A 19,714-nucleotide genomic window follows, 5' to 3' on the forward strand; every position below is an offset into this window, starting at 1 on the left:
TTCTTATGTCTTTGAAATTGTTGTCTGCCTAAAATAACAACGGAAAAGGAGGGGTACATCCCAGTGAATTCAGTACCCATTGACAGAAAAGAACAGGCAGATCAGAAAGCAGTGTGACTACATCCACTACTCTCCTTTATTTAGAAAACCCACACCAAAATACAGCACAGTTGACGTGTTTGTTACCAGGGCTTGAAAGTTGAGTCAACCACTGTGCAAAAGATAAAATAAGACCGCACGGATATCAGGATTTTCCCAGTGTGCTTTATTCATAGACATTTGACAGAGAGGACCTAACAGAGCATTTAGGAAAAACATTTCTCAGCCACAGTCACTTTCCAGGAACTTCACTGCAAACTGTGCTCCAGGCTGGCGGGATGGAGATCTTAGCAACCTCCCTCCTGCTTCCATAGTTTCCTTCTCTCTAAATACAATTATTTATGGGGACTTAATGAGAGAGCAAGCCTTGTGTGAAAAGAACTCAAGAAAGTGCAGCTTCTAAAAATACACCGAGGCGGCCCTGCAATCCTTATTGTTACAACTGACGTTTTGCAGTTCAAGCCATGAACCTAACAACTACACACACACACACACACACACACACACTCACACACGAAGAGGAAAAAGTAAAGACTTTTCTTTCTGCAATCCCTTGAGTAAACAGTAGTAATTTTTTGTTCTCATACTCAACGAAGATTTTCCAAAGACCACACAACGTAAAAACAAAAGACCTGTTAGCTTCCTTCGAGTTGGTGGGCAGGCTGGCAAGAGGGCAGGGGCAAAGTGGAATTTCGGTTTCGCCTTAGCTGGGGTCCTGAACTTCCAGTCACCCCTGATCTTGCAGGTTTCTGGAGTTTCAGTCCCCTGTGGGAACCGTTCCCTTGGCCCTCATCCCTGGCCCTCTTTGCTTCCAGCTTTTTGGAGAAATTGGACCTCAGCTTAGGCGTCTTTTTCCAGCGAGTAGAAAAGAAGTACAGTGGCCGAAGAGAGGATAAACAGTAAACAAACGGGCAGGGGCACGGCGTGGGGGTCTGCCAGGGGTCCACTTCTCCTCCTTCCACCACGTGCTCTTCAGTTGGGGTGCAACGCTCCTGTACAGGGTGCTGACAAGGCGAGGGTGGGGTGAAGGGAGATAGATGGACAGAACAGGCTACAAGGGAAGGAGGCCCTCTAGGAAAGATCGTCTCCACTGAGCATTGACGAGAGAAAAAAAACTGGCCCACATGCCCCTAGTGGGGAGCGATACATCCCACGCAGGCTGGGTCTGGGAGGGGGAGCGTCGGGACCTCTCACCTGACTTCCTCCTCCGCTGGCACACACCGCAATCACCCCTTGCTCCCCCTCTCAAAAAAAAAAAAAAAAAAAAAAAGCCCAGCCAAACAACGAACAACAAGAGGAAGCCGCAGGCGGCAAGAGGAGGGGTGCGGGAGGTGGGGGCCCCGGAGAGGTGAGGGGGTAGGGTTGGCGGGCACCGAGAACTGCGCCGCACACCCCCAAGCGCACTCCAAGGCGCCCACACTTACCCCTCGCGGCTGAGGGTCCGGTCTTCGGCGCCAATCCCTGCACGCGCCCCTCGCCCGCCCTCGTCCCTCCTGCCCGCCGCCCCTCAACACCCCAGCCGGCGCGCTGGGAGGGAGCCTACGCGTGGCGCGCGGCGGCGGCAGCGGCTCGGGCTCGGCTCGGCTCGGGCTCCAGCGCGCCTAGTGTTGCCGGCGGCCGCCGAGGCTCCACCGCCAGGGGGAGAAGCCGGGGCGGGCGCAGGGGAGGCGGGCTGGGCCCTCGCCGCCCCGCCGGCCATCCCGCGCAGCAGAAGCTCCGAAGCGGCTAGCGACGCAGGGTCCGCGGAGCCCCAGGGCGCAGCGTGCCCGGCCGGAGGAGCCGCAGCTGGATGCGCGCCGCGGGTGGCTGCGGGCTCCCGTGGGGGGCGCCCCGGCCGCTCCGGTGCGCCTCCAGACTGCGGGCGCGGCGACCGCGGGGCCGAGAGCAGCTCCCGCCGGCCCCTTCCCCCTCCCGCCCCCGCCCCCTCCCCCCCCCTTAACATCTCCCCCCTCCCCCCCCTTCCCTTCCTTCCCTCGGCCCCGCGCGCTTGCTAGCTCGCTCCTCGCCTCTCTCTCCCCTTTAAACGCCCACTTCGGATGGGGAAAGAAGACAACTTGAAGTCAAGTTGCAATTAACTTCCGCGGCAGCCGCAGCTCCGGCGGCGGCGGCACAAGAGGCACAAGCCGCCGCCTCGGAAGTCCGACGCCGGCGCGCCTGCCGTGGGAGCCGTTCCTGGGCTCCGGCCGGCACTCGACAGCCACCGCCGCTCCAAACGCCCATGCCTGAGTGAGTTCTGCTCCTTTGCTTCCCCCCTCTCACTCTTATCTCCGACTCTCTCTTTTTTTCGGGATCGAGCCAAACTTCTTTATAACACCCACTCCCGGCGCCCCTCGTTGGGGCTGCTCGGCTCCCCTCTCTTGGGCGCCCGGTGGCAGGGGTCTGCCGATCCCCTTCTCTCGCGAGCGCAGCCGGCTCCGGAGGGGTGGGCCGGTAGAGTGAGGGAGAGCACGCGGGATGGGGGACTTGAAGATGCCATTCGTCCTCTCTCAGGGTGTGGACACACTAACACACCTGCCCGACAGACCCTGGCTGAACAAACTCCTTCAGGTCATCAGCGTGACCCCTTTTGGAAGAGAAAAGGGGAGGCGAAGAGACCGAAGGGAGCATACAGGGAAAGGGAGAGCCTCTCTGTGCGCCCCAGAGCCGGGCTGGCAGAAAGGTGCCCCGCGGAGTCGGCTGGGGGAGTGGAAACGTTCCCCCGCGGGATCGCTAGTAAGCTCAGCATCCTTGCCCGGTCCATCTCCGCACGCCTCCGCCCCCGCCCGTGCGGCAGGTTGGGAGCGGCGGCGGACAAGGACCTGGGAAGTTTTGGCAACTTCTCCATCCCGGGAACCACTCGGGCGCCGGGAGTTTGAAAGCCGCGGCACACCGCGTTTCCAGCCTCCGCTGGCTGTAGTGAGACCGGTCCTGAAGGGACTCCTGGATTGAATTTGAGTTTGGAGATGGGGTGGAGGCCGGGAGAGGTGCTGCCCTCTTTGCAAGGACCGAGACGTCACAGGAGTGGCCTCGGGGTCTCCTTCCTGCGGCCCCAACCCGAGCGGGGCGGCCTTCTCCGAGCGCTCCTTGCCGAGGCTCCCGGGTGGCGGAGCACCGATTTGGGCTGGGCAAGCGCTGGGAGAGGGACAGTGCAGGCAGGTGGCAGGTCCGGGCGGTGACACGCACGTACCAGGGAAATTCACTGAGCAGGACTCCTGGGATGACCGCCGAAGACCGAGAGGGACTGAGGGCTCCTGCTGGAGGTTTTGGCCCGGACCTCCACTGGGGCGTTGCAAATTTCACTTACAAGTGTCAACCACAGGATAGCCTCTCAAAGTGCCCTAGTTGGCAACTTTGACCTCTGTGCCCTTCCTCGGTGAACTTTTTCAGCGGCATTCCGGATTTCCAGGCAAATGTTTTAAGATTTGGACTCCGCATGGTTGTAAAAGACACAGGGAAAACAGAACGACGTCCAGTTTTCAGGACAGAACCTTTCTGCCCAGACTGGGTTCCATGCTTGCATCCTTGGAGGCCATGCCACCTGACTTTACCAAGAGGACAGAGGAGGGGGTAAGACTGGGTAAAACGCGACTGCTCAGTGTCAGGTTTTGTCCGCAGCAGTCCCTAAAACCTACAGTGTTTGTGCTGCTGATGGAGTAACTCATCCCGCTGAAACTTTATTGAAATTTACACCCTTACTGAAGTGGATTTTTCTGAGGTGTCAGGAATGTAAGATTTATTCTATAGTCAAATGTGTTTGGGGGGAAAAAATTTCCATACTTTAAAACTGGAGAAAACCAAGGTTGAAATGTTTTCTCTACAAACCTTTAATCTGCTGTGTGGTACTAGTGCTATGATTTAGCAGCAGTTTTTTATTTCTATTGCATATTATTTTAGTAGAACAGTAGTACATTCATATACTGGCTGCTCCAGTCTGCTGGCAAACATTAGCATTCAAGCTTACATTTTTGACAAATGTGCAGACAGGAATAGCATGAATAGGCATCTTAAATATTAACAACCTAAGCATCTGTTGTGAAACAAATTTAATATATTTACTCTGTTTTTCTCACATTGTTAGAAAAGGTTATAATAAGTGCATAATTTCAACTTTAGTTTGCAGAAGTAGCTGGCTGTATCTTTCACTACCTCTAGGAGTGTTTAACACAATCACCAGACATAAATACTTTAATTAACTTGGTTAGGCACATTATTAAATATACTTTAAACAATGTGCATACTATGTAACAGTAGCAGAATATGTATACTATTTGTGCACGTTTTAAGTGTCTGTGCATTTTATAAATACACCAAGCATGTTTATTCTTCATCTCCATTTGACACTTATTACTTCATATTTTTTCTAATGGAAACAATATTTTAAGTGTAGAGTTGTTCAGTCATATGCAATACATAATGTGTAAACAGTAGCTATAAAATACAAAGCACTGGTAAATTTGAGTATGGCTACATGTAACACAATTGTACAAGAGAAATAAAAATCACTGCTCAATTTTGTATTCCTTTCTGAATAATGAATACAAATGATGGATAAATTTCCCTCCTAAAGTACTAGTGCTTTAAAATGTGTGGGGGGGTAGGAGGGAAGAGGGAGAAGGGGGGGAAAAGAGATAAAGAAAACCTAAAGAACTTCCCAAAGTCTGAATAGTTATTTCTAGAATCAATGCATTCCTCCTTTTCCCACAAGCTGAAATATGTAATAAATAATAGTTCTTTGTATGTAAAAGTATTCAAAAGGAATGCCTTTTGTTCAGTTGTTGTATAAATTAATATATTCTTGGTTGATCATCTACAAAAGTAGTTCTTTAGTCTCCCAGCATCTTAAAGAAAACAACAACAAAATGAATAATGACTTATTTCTGCAAAGAAGTCTGTTGCCAGCTATACGAACCTGTGACTGAATAAGATATGATATGCTGAGTGATGGTTAAGAAACACTACATTACATTAGCAAAGACTGAAATATCTGGAGGAGATTTTGAATTATTTTTTCCCGTGACAGGTTGTGGATTGTAAATTAGGCCTAAAAGGTCAGGCAACAGGCACCTGTTCCTCATTATTGTAAAAATCTTTTGGTTACAAACACTATTAAGCTAAACACCACATGGATATACAGTAGGGACTCTATAAAGCACTCTAGTGGTTTTTCATCTGCTCTGTAAATTTCCAAAAGGCCCATACATAGATACGCCCTTTACACAGACCCATCATTTCTTTCAAGATGTGTTATCCTGGATGACTCTTACATTAGTAGTTGAGATTGATGAAGTATATAAAATAAATACATGTCACTGAATCAATCCTCAGACCATGTCTAGAAATGTTGTAGTCGAATGCAACATTTTTAAGCCCCTCTTTTCCCTTTACAACCCATTGCTTAATTATCAGAATGTGTTCATGTTTTAGCTAGAAACCTCTCCAAATTGCCTTGTATACTTTTTCAGACCAGTTCCCATTTTAAATGATGCCATGAAATAATTTGCTCTGTACTCGTATATGACGAGAAAATTAGTTACTATATACTGTCATAGCTTTGTGGTATGTAGAAAATGAGAAGAAAGCCACATTTTATATGAATGTTGTTAGGAAGGGCATTGCCATTTGATCTTCACACTTGCCACTAAGGAGAGTTCAGTAATGTTTCTGTTAGAATTAAGGAGTGTGATTTGATTTTTATGAATGGCTTACCTTTAGATATTTCAGAGGGCAGAACAAGCATACATGTTGAATGGATCTAAGTAGCATAAGGTTGCAAAGAAGTGAAGGTGTCAGTTGCTTTTAATTAGCAAAGAAGGAGGATTTTTGAGTCAACTCTGTAACTCAGATGATTTAATTCTATATTTAAATTTGTTCTTTTCTCTTTTTTTGTTTTTGTACAGTTATTGCTTATCCTGTTAAGTATTCAGTTTTAGCATTTGTGATCAGATTACAGAACAGTCATTACTCCTGCTTTTCAAATTGATTTGGTTTTCAAACTCCCAAACTCTGGGGTGATTTTAACAAATCAGTTTACATTTTGACAGAACAGAGTTAAGTTAATTAATAGATCAGGCACGAAAAATCATCCACGGTAGGGTGTATTTTCTGGTAAAATGAAAGTTATGTTTCAGCGTGATGAGCATCAGGCTCCAGTAATCTGTTCCTCGTGTGGAATGAACACTTCCTACTTCGAGCTAGCAGGCACCTACTGTTTATTTACGCTGCATTAAACTGACAGCTCAGCAATCAAAGGAAAAATATTACTTACCTTCCTGAAGTAAATACCAGTTTATAGGTTAGTGCACGTATTTATATTCCTGTCACCACTAAATAACGGCTCTGTCTCCATTTTAATATCTACCTGTGCTGTAATCCAGGTCTTCAGTCTCTTCCTGGTTGGGGGGTAGGGGTCGAGAGCAGTTTTTCTTATCCTCTCCCAGTGGCAAAACCTTGAAGAAGAGTAATTTCATTTCTGTCGTGTTGGAACCAGAACCAGTTGGAAGAAATGTTCCTTTACATACCTCAACTATAAGATCAAAACCCCCAAAGAATCTGCATGCCACTTAAAATAATCATCTTAGAACAACCTCAGGACAAATACGTTCAAACACATTCAAGTGTATGTTTTCTAAATTAACTTTCTACAAAGTTCCGAATAGGTTACTTAAACTCTTTGATTACTTAGGGAATAACTTTGACAAAGTATCTTCCCTTCCAAGCCTTAGATGGAATGGTTCAGTTGTTAATGGAGATCTGCAAGTCTGAGTGTCAAGTGGGGGCTCATTGATTGCTTGATACTGTTGGCTTTCCGCTGCAAATAGTCTTGCCTCCTTTCTTGTTAGTATATCAACCTTAAGATAAGAGTGATTTCATCTTTCTTACAATACCAAATATATTTGTTGTTTCCTCTTTAAATTAAAAGTCCCTTCTCTTCAAAACTCCTGGAAACATCCAAACACTGTTGAAGTTGAATTGTAACACTTATGGGTAACTTGAGAAAATGCTTATTTTCACTGGCATTCTATAAGTAGCTCTCACGCTCATCGTCTACACACAGTTGTCAATCTCTAATCACATCTTCCATTGACAGCAGAGCAGAATGTGGTCTTAATCCGGCATATAAATCAAATTTGTTACACAAGGCTCTTCTGCTTCACTGTGCCAAAGAAAGAGTTTCTACTATGGTAATTTATATATCGTTCCTAAGTGCTATTCTCAATGGTAAGTCTATTTAAACTTGATGTCTTCATAGAGTGTGATCAACACATTAACACACATTATTGAGTACTTTTGAACTTATGCCAATGGTACCTTTTGCTGTTTATTTCTTTAAAGTCTTTTTTAAGATCAGATATTTCATTTCAGAGTAAATAGATACAGATTGTGTGTATATATATTCAGGGTGAGATTTAGTAGCGTAGCAGTTCTCTAGCATATTGGCCTATTTTTATTCTTTCAAGTTATTCTGTATCACTTCCATGGGTGTTGCTGTCTGAGGGTTGGTGTAATAGAAATTCTATCACCTCTTTCAATGGACTTTCAAGGATGTAACGCATTTTATGTGGTGATCTAGTTTAGTAATGAGGGATGAAAAGTAGTTAACTGGTACCCCAGCATTTATGTCCCTAGATTCTTCTGAAACGTGCTCAGTCCAGTTATTTGACATTTGGTAGTGTAGTGTCTTGTAATCGAAAATTAAGAGCTGGTTCAGTTTCCAGTGGAAGAAGGATCTTGCTGGATAAAACATTTAACTGTGCAATATTTTATATGCTCAGTTTTATATGCTCATACTTATTTTATAACCTGCTTATTGTTGCGCAAATTTTGAGCACCTTGGGGTGTAGGTCTCCCAAATGAAACTGAATGCTTGCAGAAGAAGCGGATGTCAGGCTGCACCTGGTTGTGCCTTTACAAGAATGTCTGCGGACCTGCATCGGCCTCCCTCCTCAGTACCCCTCCCCCCCAGGTGTGCAGGAAGTGGAGGGCGTTGTACAGGGTGAAGTGGGTGGACTCTACCCAGAGCTATGACCTGATTTGTGACGCACCCTCAGAACTGCAGTAATGGTCCAGCTGCTTCACGGGCAACTGGTAACCATCTCATTTGGGGATGCTTCTGCCTTGCTAGCATTGCCAGAGAGAACTTTCGTCACTGTCACCTCATCAGAGACTACCTTTTGAGAGCTCTCCTGTAGGGCTAGATTCAGAGAGCAGCTTCTGATATTTGGAGGGTAAGTGCCAGAAATGTTCCTATCAATTCCACATGGAGAATCAGGGCTACAGCCACATGGAGAGACAGGCATTTAGTGTCCGGAGGGGAGGTCTCCGTGTTGGGATGTTGCTTTTTCTCAGCTAGAGATGATTTGAGACCAGATACCAACAAAATTCCTCAGTGGGCATTCTTTTGGGGGAACAAAATATGGTAGGAAGCACCCATGGGAAGGTATTAGACCATCTTTCCTTGAGATGTTGAAAGAAAAGGGAATTCTTGAGATGCAGTTTTCCAGGAAGGCAGGCGCATAGTAAACTTGATTGCTAGAGGTTCTTTTCTAGTCTTACTCATTGGTTTCTGTAATGCCGTTAAGAGCATGTAAATGAGAATTTGGCCTTTTAATGTTTATAATGTTAAGGACTTTAAGGCAAAAGAGATTTCATGTTATAAATATTTTATTGTAATAATTATTATAAATAAAATAGGACCCAGTGTACACAGATATCTTTTGAAATGGAAGGTAGTCTTGAATATAGCATATCCATAATTAGCTGTTTGCTGTTGAATGCAATTGAGTTTTCCTGTCCCAGTGAACCAGACAATCGAAGTCACTGGGGATTAACAACGTGGCTGTGTGATTCCGAATAAAGCTAACCTTTCTCCAAGTATTTAATCAGTGAGTGAGGTGCTAAACTAATCCAAGTATTTCCCATTGTGTCTTTACCAATTGACATGATACCTAGATATCCAGTTTAACATTAGGCAGGTTTCTGCAGACGATAGGAAGATGTAACAATATTTTAGTAAGTACACTTTATAAAACAAATCTTAGAGGTGGGCTCTTTTAAGACTGGAAGACAATTTAGAACATTATTTTAAAAGTAAAAAAAAAATGACAGCCTTACTTTGTATGCAGCCATTGTATTTTAATGATACTGTACGCTTATTAGTGTTATTAGAGCAGTAGACAGTTAATTACAGCCTTTTCTGAGACATGTTAACTGTATATTAACAGTCATGTTAAAAAAAAAGAATGATGTATATGCTTACAGACAAGCTGCTGCTTGCTAGACTCTTACAAATATTCTTTTAGAATGTACGGAATCACATTTTGGTCTAGAATCATCAAAATGCTTTCTACTAAAACAAGTTAATTTTAGAACTTTTCACTGGGCTATAAAAATTTTTTTTACTGTAATTTTTCCCTTCTCTGCGGTTAGTGTTGGCTTGATTGCTTTTGCCAGGAGCATTAGAAATCGTTGCCCCTCAGCAGTTTTAGCTTTCCCACGTTGCGTTTGGAGATGCCCACATTTCCTTCTTTTCTCCTGGCTTTGGCCAGCCTCAGCCAGTAAAAGCTTACTGAGTTGATAGCACTTCTTAATACTTCTTTTTTTGTGGAATCGTTTTAGTCACTCTTCCTTTATCCAAGTCATGTTCTCTTAAAATGCTCCAAAAACCTGATACTGAAGATGCATTTGAAAAGTTGATCACAGCGGTAGTTCTAATAAGACAATCTCATTTTCCAGGTTTCAAACCAGAAATTGGGTTTTGGGCATGGCAGAACAATGGGTGACTAAGGAGGGGAGTTTGAAGCTAGACCTAGTCTTACTTAGACAAGTCTGTCAAATTGGTTAACTCTTCGAATTCCCTTGGTTGACTTGGATATGTAGACCTTGTCATTGTGTAGTGCAGCACTTAAAAATTCACTAGTACTTGGATATGTAGACCTTGTCATTGTGTAGTGCAGCACTTAAAAATTCACTAGTATTCCCACTTCATCATTTTTTAGGTGCTGCTTATATATAGTTCTATTAGATATTAAACTGCAAGAAAGAAATTCAGTGTAAGGTGCATGTCTCTGTTATAAAATAAGAGAAAGTTCACAATTAGCATTCTGTGCCTTGCACAGTGAGCACTCATTAAAGATTTGCTAAATTAATAATAAAACAGTGAATTTTGCTTGTGCCACGATAATAATTTAATTGCAATAAAAGACTTTTCTCTCTAATTTTCTGTTTTTACTGGGGTTATCTGAACACTTCATCTACACATGCCCCGGCTTTCTGGATAATTGAATGTTTTTCTTCTTTAACTATGTGCTCTGTCATTTTTTGACAGTAGCACTGGGGTCTGTTTTATCCTCATTGTCTGACCTCGAGGGTTAGGTGAAGTATCTCTGTTCATGTTCATGGTCCTTTGGGGTTTGGTTGTTGTGGCAAACTGTAGTCGAGTCAATACAGAGCACTCCCCTAGGTCCTTGCAGTTAGCCACCATGGAATGGTCTTTCTGGTATTCTGGGACCAAAAATACTATTTGCCAGTGGCCCAAAGCTAAATGACCTCTACCCATTCTTTCCTACAATAGTGATCTTTTTCAGGGTCCCATTGAAAAAAAAAATCAGCCATGATTACTGCCTAAAAAGATATTTTTCATTGTAACTCTGTATGTTGTGTTTTTAAATGTTTTAAGATTTATTTATATTAACGAAGATTTCATTCCATTCCTTAAAATCAACATTTGAGTTCCAATGGGGTTGTATCAGCTGCATCTAAAACATTCTGAAAATTTCTCAGCATACTGTGAGGGTGATCTAAAAAACACATGGATGCAGCTATTTGCAAGACAGCCCCATTTAGTTACAGAAGGGAAAGTGTTCTTCAGCAGTACACTGCTGTGTGACCTATTATGTTATCACACACATTCTGTCTCTTTAAGAACAGTCTCCTCTATTTGCCCTATTAATTGTTGATATGTTGCCATCCACAAGACAAAAATTAGAGCTGTAATTAAATAATCATGTGATGCTCCTTAGTGCCAGTGAGAGCAAACTCATTTTTCCAGGCCCTGATGGTCACTGATTATTGTATTACTACTGGCTTGCTTTTCTTTTTTTTTCATGATTCTCTATCTGTAGATTACCTAACTACTGTCCTTCTTTTCAAAATTAAAGAAAGTAGAGAACATTCAGCCTGTTAATTGGCTAGATGTCCTCAGGGATGTAAGGTAGACATCCCCTTTTTTTTGCTTTTGGTCACCTGGTAGGTTCTTTGGGGAGGCTACATCAGTGGTGTGGTTGCCTGCCATTTAATTTACACTGGTGTTTTGGCTGGGATGGAGGCATATGGGGAATGCCAGGAGAATTACAAAAGGAGCTGGGTATTAAAATTCAGAAATGATTAAAATTGAAATAAAAGGATGCTGCTTCTTTGCCAGTACTCTGGCAGTCATAATGACACATAGAGATTAGTTTCCACCTTCATCTTTTCCTTCTTTCTCATTTCCTCTTGTTTATTGTTGACACATTTTTCTTATGTCTGCCTCCCGTCTCTGTATCTTTTTGCACCATTATGCATTCCTACTTCTCTCTCTTTCCTTAAGCTTGGAGAAGCCTACTTAACCTTATTATAACAATAACAGAATAGGTTATTAATATTTAATATGCACATGATTAAAATTTCTCTCCCTTAAACATAGGTCAGCTGTATTATTATTAACCAGCATGTAATTTTTCATTTAAAATATTCTTATTCTGCCCTTGCTGTTTCTGAAATGTGGCTACTTTAGTAGTGATTTAATACATAATGTTTAAAAAACTGTGGTCGGCTAGTGAGAAAAGAACTTACCAGTCATGGATAATCAATTATGCATGAATTCGAATGTAACAGATGGAATCTGGTGAGTTAAAGTTTCTCTTTGCCTTAGTGGTTTTTTTTTTTTTCTATTTGTTTGTTTGACACCTGTCTCATATATAGATAAACATCTCAGGCAGCATGTGGGAAGTTTCCTTATATCTTCATATTCTCTTTAAAGTGAACTTGATTTTTAAAATTAAATTCAAGGGCAGAGGATTTTTTATGTGGTCTTAAAGATGATCATATTCTTTTCCATCACTTTATAGATTCCGAACCTGATCCTGCTTGACTTATGAAGGTTCCTTCAGCTAGCTAGTGGAGAAGGAGCAAGCCCTAAATCCAGGTTCTCTACCTTTTCTCCACTACTTGTCCCTCTGTGTCATTCATCTGCTTTTGTGGGAATTGATTCATAATAGAGGTGCCGCACTAACTCTGGATTTTGTAGGATTTCTAATGGAAATTGTGGTAGACTAGCTTTAAATTGTGTAACATGCCAATAGTATCTGTGAACATATATCATGTTATGCTATATGCATATGACATCTATGTTTCTCATACCTGGATGTTGGCCAGACGGTTGGGTTTCCCAAACCTGTAGAGAATGCCCCAAGATGTGGTTTCCATCGGAACCTGCAGCATATGCCAGCCACGCAGATGCCCTTACACCCGCAGGGAGGTGGGTTCTTAGTGACAAAACCCTTTGTGCAAAGCAAACTAAAAAGTTATTTTTGAGAGCCTTGTTATCTTCACAGAGATACAAGTTTAATTTTAATTAAAGATAGTGTGAATATATAGTGTGTGTTTTTCAATTGTAGAAGTAATGCACAGTGACGGGTATTGTCCATCTTTAAAGCAATACAGTCTCAAAACAGTTACAGGCTGGTGTCCATCAAAATTTTTCATAAATATGCTGTTTGTTTCCCTCCAAGTATATTTATATATGTTTAAAAAATACACATGAAAATAGTCTTTACAGAATAAACATAAATTATTAAAAATAGCATCAAGGCTCACTTGTTCTATTTTTGAAGTTATACAGTAGCATTATTTGTCAACTTTTTGTTTCATATCAGCTGGAAATTTTCACATATATTTATAGTTCATGTTTGTTATTTAATAAATTAAATTCCCTAAGAAACACACTAATAAATAAAGATACACCTGCAAAATAAGTGACTGGATATGTCTAGCTACAGCTTATGCTGTGGAACTATTTCTTAGGATTTTATTTTTGCTTTAATACATAATATGTAATTTTACATATTAACATTCTTTAATCATGCACTGAAAAAATATATATGTATGAACTTCAATAACATAACATACATGAACTTCCAATACATTAAAAACTTCATCATTCATATAAAAGTCTTTAGTATTAAATAGATGTGAAATCAATAAGAAGAGATGATAGGAGACATAATACAGGACAATGTATTATAGAAAAAGATGATATAAATCATTGCAGGGAAAAGTAAAGTAAATACTTTAATCCTAATTATTATACTTTTCTAAAAGTGACTGAACATTAAATTTAAAAGGCTTTTGGGCTTCTTATAACAAAAATTATATATTTTAAAAATAGAATCTCAAGTCTTTAAACAGAGACATTTTATAAATTAATACATTGACTGCATTTTTACAACTGTTACATGTCTGTGGCTGTACTGCATGTAAGTGTTCAACACTCTTAAGTACTGTTTAGTTGGAAGGGTCTGCTGTTTCATGAGTATAGTTAATTTTCACTCATTTGAAAAATATCCCAAAGAGAGTTTTTAGACTTAACATACTCTGATGTGTTTGTTTTTGCTTATGCTTCTTTGTCTTCTTTTACAAAAATATAATATTACAGAATAAAATCTGAAGACAATGATTTTTTTGCATCATAGGACCATCAAATTACCTACTTTGGGTGGGATCTTGGTCTCTAATTACCAATCCTTGTTAATTATCCTTGGGTCAGGTATTCATCATATGAATTAATTATCTGGCATAGACTGGACTGTGGCTGTTGGCAGGTGAGGACAAAGCAGGGGAAGGTTGTTGGGGAGGATGGGGTCGTTCAGTATGTGTAGCTCATTGTTTTTCTACTTGGCATGATACTTGAATGCTAATATATATCTGCCAAACTTAGGAATAGGTGAAAGATTGGTTTGCTGAGGTTTTTTTGGGGGGGGATGTAAAAGATATATAACATAAAGAATGTCATTTTGACCATTCTTAGGTGTACAATTCAGTGACCTTAATTATATTTACACTGTTGAGCAACTGTCAACACAATCTGCTTCCAAATCTTTTCCATCATCCCAAATAGAATGTGTGTTACTTCTGAATTAACTTCTCCCTTGCTTCAACAAATTTCCCGCATTATGGTGGGATTCAGTCACCATCCAGGCATGATACAGTCGTTTCTGGTGGTGGCATTCCTTCTTGATGGACAGCTCCTGTCCAGTGCCTCGTGGTGATGGACATAGCAGTACAATACCTGAAACTGCCTTTGGCTGATAATCCCTCCACAAAAGTCTGGACCAGGATTCAGGTCCATTGTAACCTCACACTGTCTTCCCTTCAATTAAGCCAGGGAAGATTAGCGGTACCATTCACATCACTAAGATTCAGTTATGTTTTGGCTAAAAAGGTTGATTGGGAACGGTTGCTGTTTGACCTCATTGGACTGTGATGACTTGTCATTGGCTTTTTGGCAAGGACGGTGTGAATACTTCAGTTCTGCTTAAGTGCAGTGACTTAGTCTGGAAATAAGTTGCACAGATTTGCACCGTTCAAGGAAAATCTCATTCCAGGTTGAAGTTTTCTGGGAGAAAAATCATGCTCACAACTATGTTGACAAAAGAAATAGAGGAAACTGGGATGTTCTGGCTCCAGTAAATAATAGACTGGTTTTAGAACTTTACTTCCCTGTGTAATTTTGTGGTTAGTCGCTTATGTCTATGATGATAAATCATATACCTGTACAGGATTTCTGGCACCCTAGTAAATCTCAAGCAAGTGCCAAAATGCTAATTTATCATGGGTCTTCAAACAGTATACCTTGAATGGACAAATCAACGATCTAATGGATTATCCCCCTCCTTTATTTTTTTGTTTGAACTTAGTGGCTTGCCTGTACATACATTCCTTAAATTTTGGGTGCATGCCGGTTCCTAGCACAGCCTTAACTTTTCCAAGTGACCTCAGGATTGGGTTAAAATCTTCATGTGAGGATGTCCTAGAAGGTATATTTGATTTCCTGTCTTTAACATATTACTTACCCCAGTGGATGCCAAACATTGCAATCGCTCGGGAGCTCTGAACAACAGGATGCCTGGCCATTGCAGTGGGGTGCAGCATGGACGTCTGGATTATTGAAGGAGCTCCTCGGTGATGTCAATATAAGCACATTTTGGGAGCCACTGAGCTAACTTCTGACCTTGGCACCTGGCTTTACTAAGATTGCAAGAATCTTCCTAAGGTTTCTTAGAGGCACTCACTCAAGACAATAGTTCTTGGGTTCCTTTCACTGTGGGGGCAGGCACTGTGAGAGACACCAGAAATACACACGTAAATACACCCTCAAGGTGCTGCAGTTCGGAGGGGCAGGCACGTAAATAGGGGATGTCACACTGAAGGACGGTGGCGTGATGGCACATGGAGAAGGATGTAATGAAAAGCTGGAGAAGGCTTTGAAGAGAAGAGGTGCTATCAAACTGCATACTAAGGATATGGCAGAGGGAAGTCCCCAGGTGAGAAGGTAAGGGAAGGGCATCCTTCCTTCAGGGGAAGCAGTTCAGGGGAAGCAACTCAGGGGAAGAATGCAGCAAACTGAAACTGCAGATATTTGAGTGGTGGTTTCTACACTAGAGGACTGAACATCACGGGAATCCTTGCCTCCCTCTACCCAATTGTTGGATCTAAGTCTAGATAGAGATACTAAAATTTTGATGTAAGTATTACCATTGTGTCTTGTTAAGGTTATGATTCATGTTAACATCAATGAAAGGAAAGGTAGCTTTCAAAAATTTTTGCCTAATAAATTCTTGCTAAAACAAAATGGTAATATTTCTGGGTAAAAGGCTCAGACATTCTGTTAGGTTCTAGAAGCCAACCAAAGTGGTACTTCTTTTCTCTTTCCCCAAACCAGCATCAACACTGGCCTCTCCTTGCGCAGCTCTCCTAATGACCTTAGTCTATTAAAACCATACCACAAATTACCAGTGGGTATTTTTACATCCACCCCAATGTAATTAGGAAACAACTTTTGATCACTATCAGTCTAGCTATTATGGAAACTGCATTTATTAGGGGGAAAACAAAAAGAAAAAAACTTGAAGCCCCATATTTAGAGTTGATTATCACTGGTCCTTTATCTCCCCTGAAACATATTCAAGCTTTTTGCTATTATTTTCTGCAGTATACCGTTATTTGTTTGGTATCTGGATGCCCTCCCAGTTTGAGTAGATACCTACATTAAAGCTTCCAAAAGAGCCATTTCTAATGGCAACTGTGCTTATTTAATGTGGGGGTGGGAGTGAGGATGGGGAATGACTCTGAGGTTTTTAACATCACCTATGAGCTATTTAAATGCTTACGGAAAGCAGCGTTTGGGGTAAATGCATATTATTCCAGATGTACCACAGAACCCTTTCAAATACAGACATGTCTAGAAAGTCATCTTTGCATGCAACTTTATAGATCTTTGGGCTAATTCTAAAATGGAAAATGACTTCAATCTGTGCATTATTAGAATGTCTAAAAGCCATTCCGCACCTCTAAGACTCCTGGCCAGGTCCTGGATTTACTTAGTCATCCTTTAGAAAGTTCACTCCTCGATAAGTGCTATGCAATAGAACTTTCTGCAGTGGTGGAAGTATTCTGTAATCTACACTACCCCAAACCCACATGGGGCTATTAAACACTTGAAACGTGACCGAGAAACTCCATTGGAAATTTTATTTAATTTCAATTAATTTAAATTTAAATGATATAGCCACCCTCCTCCGTTACCTCCTTCGCACTTCTACAGTTCTCTAAAAGGAATTGTCATTGCAGTTAGCAGTGAGAGTTGGTGGCAAGTGACACTGAACTTTTTGTTCTCATTTATTTAAATAAATACTCATAATGTAAACATTGCAAGGACAGGATATGAATTCCTGATAGTACGGCAGTGAGCAAGATGCATCATCTCTGTTCACATAGGGCTTTCAGTCTAGTATGGGAGACACTTACTAAGCCAATAATTATTCAGTTAATTGATTAAGACTGTGATGACTTACAAAAGAGAAATGCAGGAGGCTATGAGAGTGTAAAATGGGGGCTATACTTGTAAGATGAGTCAACAAGTTTAATCAGAGTTTCGTTTATTCACTAAAACAAGAAAAGCCTGAGACACCTTCCCTTACCCAAGTTCAAGGCTGGGTCAAGCTGGCTGCAGGACCTATGGCTCTCAGGGTATGGCAGCTAAGTGTGCCTTGCCACGACCTCCGAAGATGTGGGGGCTGTCTGATTAAGCTGCATGCATGCACATACTGCAAACTTCTGAACTTGAGCAAGTAGATTCTGTCCTAAACTATGCAGTTGTGATGATGTCAGTCACAGATAAGATGTGAGAAGAAGGGTGCAAATGTTTACAGGATATTGCATTTCCTTTCCACTATGTGTTTTGACAAAGTTGTTTGGGCTCCAGCCCCAGCTTTTTCCTCTCTGTTCTTACACATTTGTATTTGGTCTATTCAAGAAACGAAGTGGAAATCAGTCCTGACATCCCAGACAGACAAAATGAGACACATGACAGCAAAACATATGGCTCAAATAGACATCCTTATATGGCCAAGATAGACCATATTCCCAGAAACTCATATATGGAAAACACCACCTGCAGCTAAAGCCAAAATAACAAAGAGTTGACATGACAGAAAGAGCAATATGCTACGTAAATTGTGCTGCTTTAAAAGTGTAGGGAGATAGCCAACTGTATTTGAATTTAAAAAGATGGGAAAAAAATGTCCTTAGAAAGTGCTATGGTGGTAAGCATGCATTGCTTTGCTAACACAGTCACTGGCGGAGTTGCCATATCTTAAAAGCGTTCAAATTCTAAATGCTTTCTCTGTTTATTACAAATGTATGTGCTATTCAGAACTCTGAATGTGTTTTAATGCTTTCGGATATCTGCCTGCATATTTATCTTAATACGGTGCCATCTGAAACATGCAGTAGTCCTTTCATTATTAACTTGAAAAAGTCTTGTATATCTGTTACAATATTTTATCTTTGCTACCCTTTTTTTTGTAGCCAATCTGAATGCCTTCTCATGCAATAAAAAATTGATGCACTCTGTTTTAACTGTATCCACATGTTAAATAGTTCATGTATTTGACTTGCAATATTTCATGTTCCTGAAGTTTACTATTTTGATATATTGATTTATAAAGTGTATTTTGTTTTAACTTTTTCCAATACTTGCTTGAATCTTTATTGCTCAATATAAGATGCCTGTGTAGAATAATGTCTTCCCCCCTTGATAGTTTATCCTCACACATGCTCAGGAGGGTGGCATTTTTCTAATTACCCTTCTTTTTTTCTTTATTTTAAGCTGTGTTTACACTGACCAATGTTCAGTGGCTATAATGAGTGTTCTAAGGGGTAATTTATAGCCATTAAGTTTATCATTGTACTATTTGAGTTGGAGAGCACAGCCTCTGTATATCATTTATGTTATTTCGTATATAGTTCTATAATAAAGCAAGAGCTTCAGGGGAAGTTAGTATGTATGTGTGATTTATAGAGTCATAATTACACTATACCATTATTTGTTGTAATAAAGTCATTATTAGATGTCTTGATCCTCGTTTATTCTGTTTGTCATATTTTCCAAGGCCATGTCCATCCTTATTACTCACTTTTTATGTTTTGTGTTAGAGAATTAGTTTGTAATTCCTGGATGAAAGATGCTATTCAGATTTAAAGATTATTATTTTAATTCCCAGATATCATTAACATTGGCCAGATCATTAGGAGGCTAAGGCAATCAGAAGCTTTTTTGTCTTGTTTATTGTGTAAATGATGGGATAAACATATTTATAGTATTTATTCCAATGTGTCTTAATACTGATATTTTCAGTAACTCTTCCTTCAGTCTCCTCTTTGCCCAAATTTTGTTTTTCCTGTTTTAAAAACATTCACTTCAGGTGAACTTGCATGGACACTTTTTTTTGCAGTCTATAATTTTTCTTAATATTTTTATGTGGCTATTTTTGTACAGTTGTGCAGTGTGACACTAGAATGCTCTGTCCCTACTGAAAACCAGGCAGGTTTCAGGAAAACGTCATCACCAGTTCAGGGCAATTATTAAAATATACACCTTGGAAATTCCTAACAACCTAGCATATCACAAAAATCATTGTCATTATAGAGATAATTGATTGCTATCTTTTTCTTGTAAATATGTCCTTATTATATTTTATACTTTAATTAAGGTATTCTTCTCCATATTTCCCTACATGTCATCTTTTAAAAATGTAATCTCATTTGGGTTATTTCCCTTGTTTGTGATGCTGTGTTTTATTATCACATGTTCTTTCTTTTGCTCAAGGCTTGGGTTTGTATGTGTCAAGATTCATGGTTGTCTTCCTCTATTTTGACTAACCTTTCTGGTTTGTGGGTGAAATTGGGTGCCATTAGAGTGATAGATTTTCATTGCGTGTCTCCTAAACTTGTCCTCCCCAGGAGGCCATTATTTCCTATACTTTATCTTCTGCTTTACCTTCTGCTTTTCTTAGATTTCCAATGTAAACAGTGTCTCTAA

At 40.9% G+C, this 19,714-nt stretch overlaps 1 protein-coding gene and 1 long non-coding RNA gene across 2 annotated transcripts in view; one reads left to right on the plus strand and one right to left on the minus strand.

The window, feature by feature from the left end:
* Nucleotides 1–244: 244 nt before the first annotated feature.
* Nucleotides 245–1,982, minus strand: LOC118501587. Its single transcript, XR_004904210.1, has 2 exons — nucleotides 1,524–1,982; nucleotides 245–1,091 (listed from the first exon to the last, which is right to left on the minus strand). It is a non-coding gene; the product is annotated as an uncharacterized LOC118501587 (long non-coding RNA).
* Nucleotides 1,983–2,209: 227 nt separating this feature from the next.
* SATB1 (SATB homeobox 1) overlaps nucleotides 2,210–19,714 on the plus strand; it is a 98,762-nt gene continuing 81,257 nt past the window's right edge. The window contains exon 1 of the mRNA XM_036030602.1: nucleotides 2,210–2,325. The gene's annotated coding sequence lies outside the window, so the exon portion shown is untranslated. The remainder of the gene's footprint in view (nucleotides 2,326–19,714) is intronic.

This window comes from Phyllostomus discolor, chromosome 7, assembly GCF_004126475.2.
Source record: "Phyllostomus discolor isolate MPI-MPIP mPhyDis1 chromosome 7, mPhyDis1.pri.v3, whole genome shotgun sequence".
NCBI classification, from domain to species: Eukaryota; Metazoa; Chordata; class Mammalia; order Chiroptera; family Phyllostomidae; genus Phyllostomus; species Phyllostomus discolor.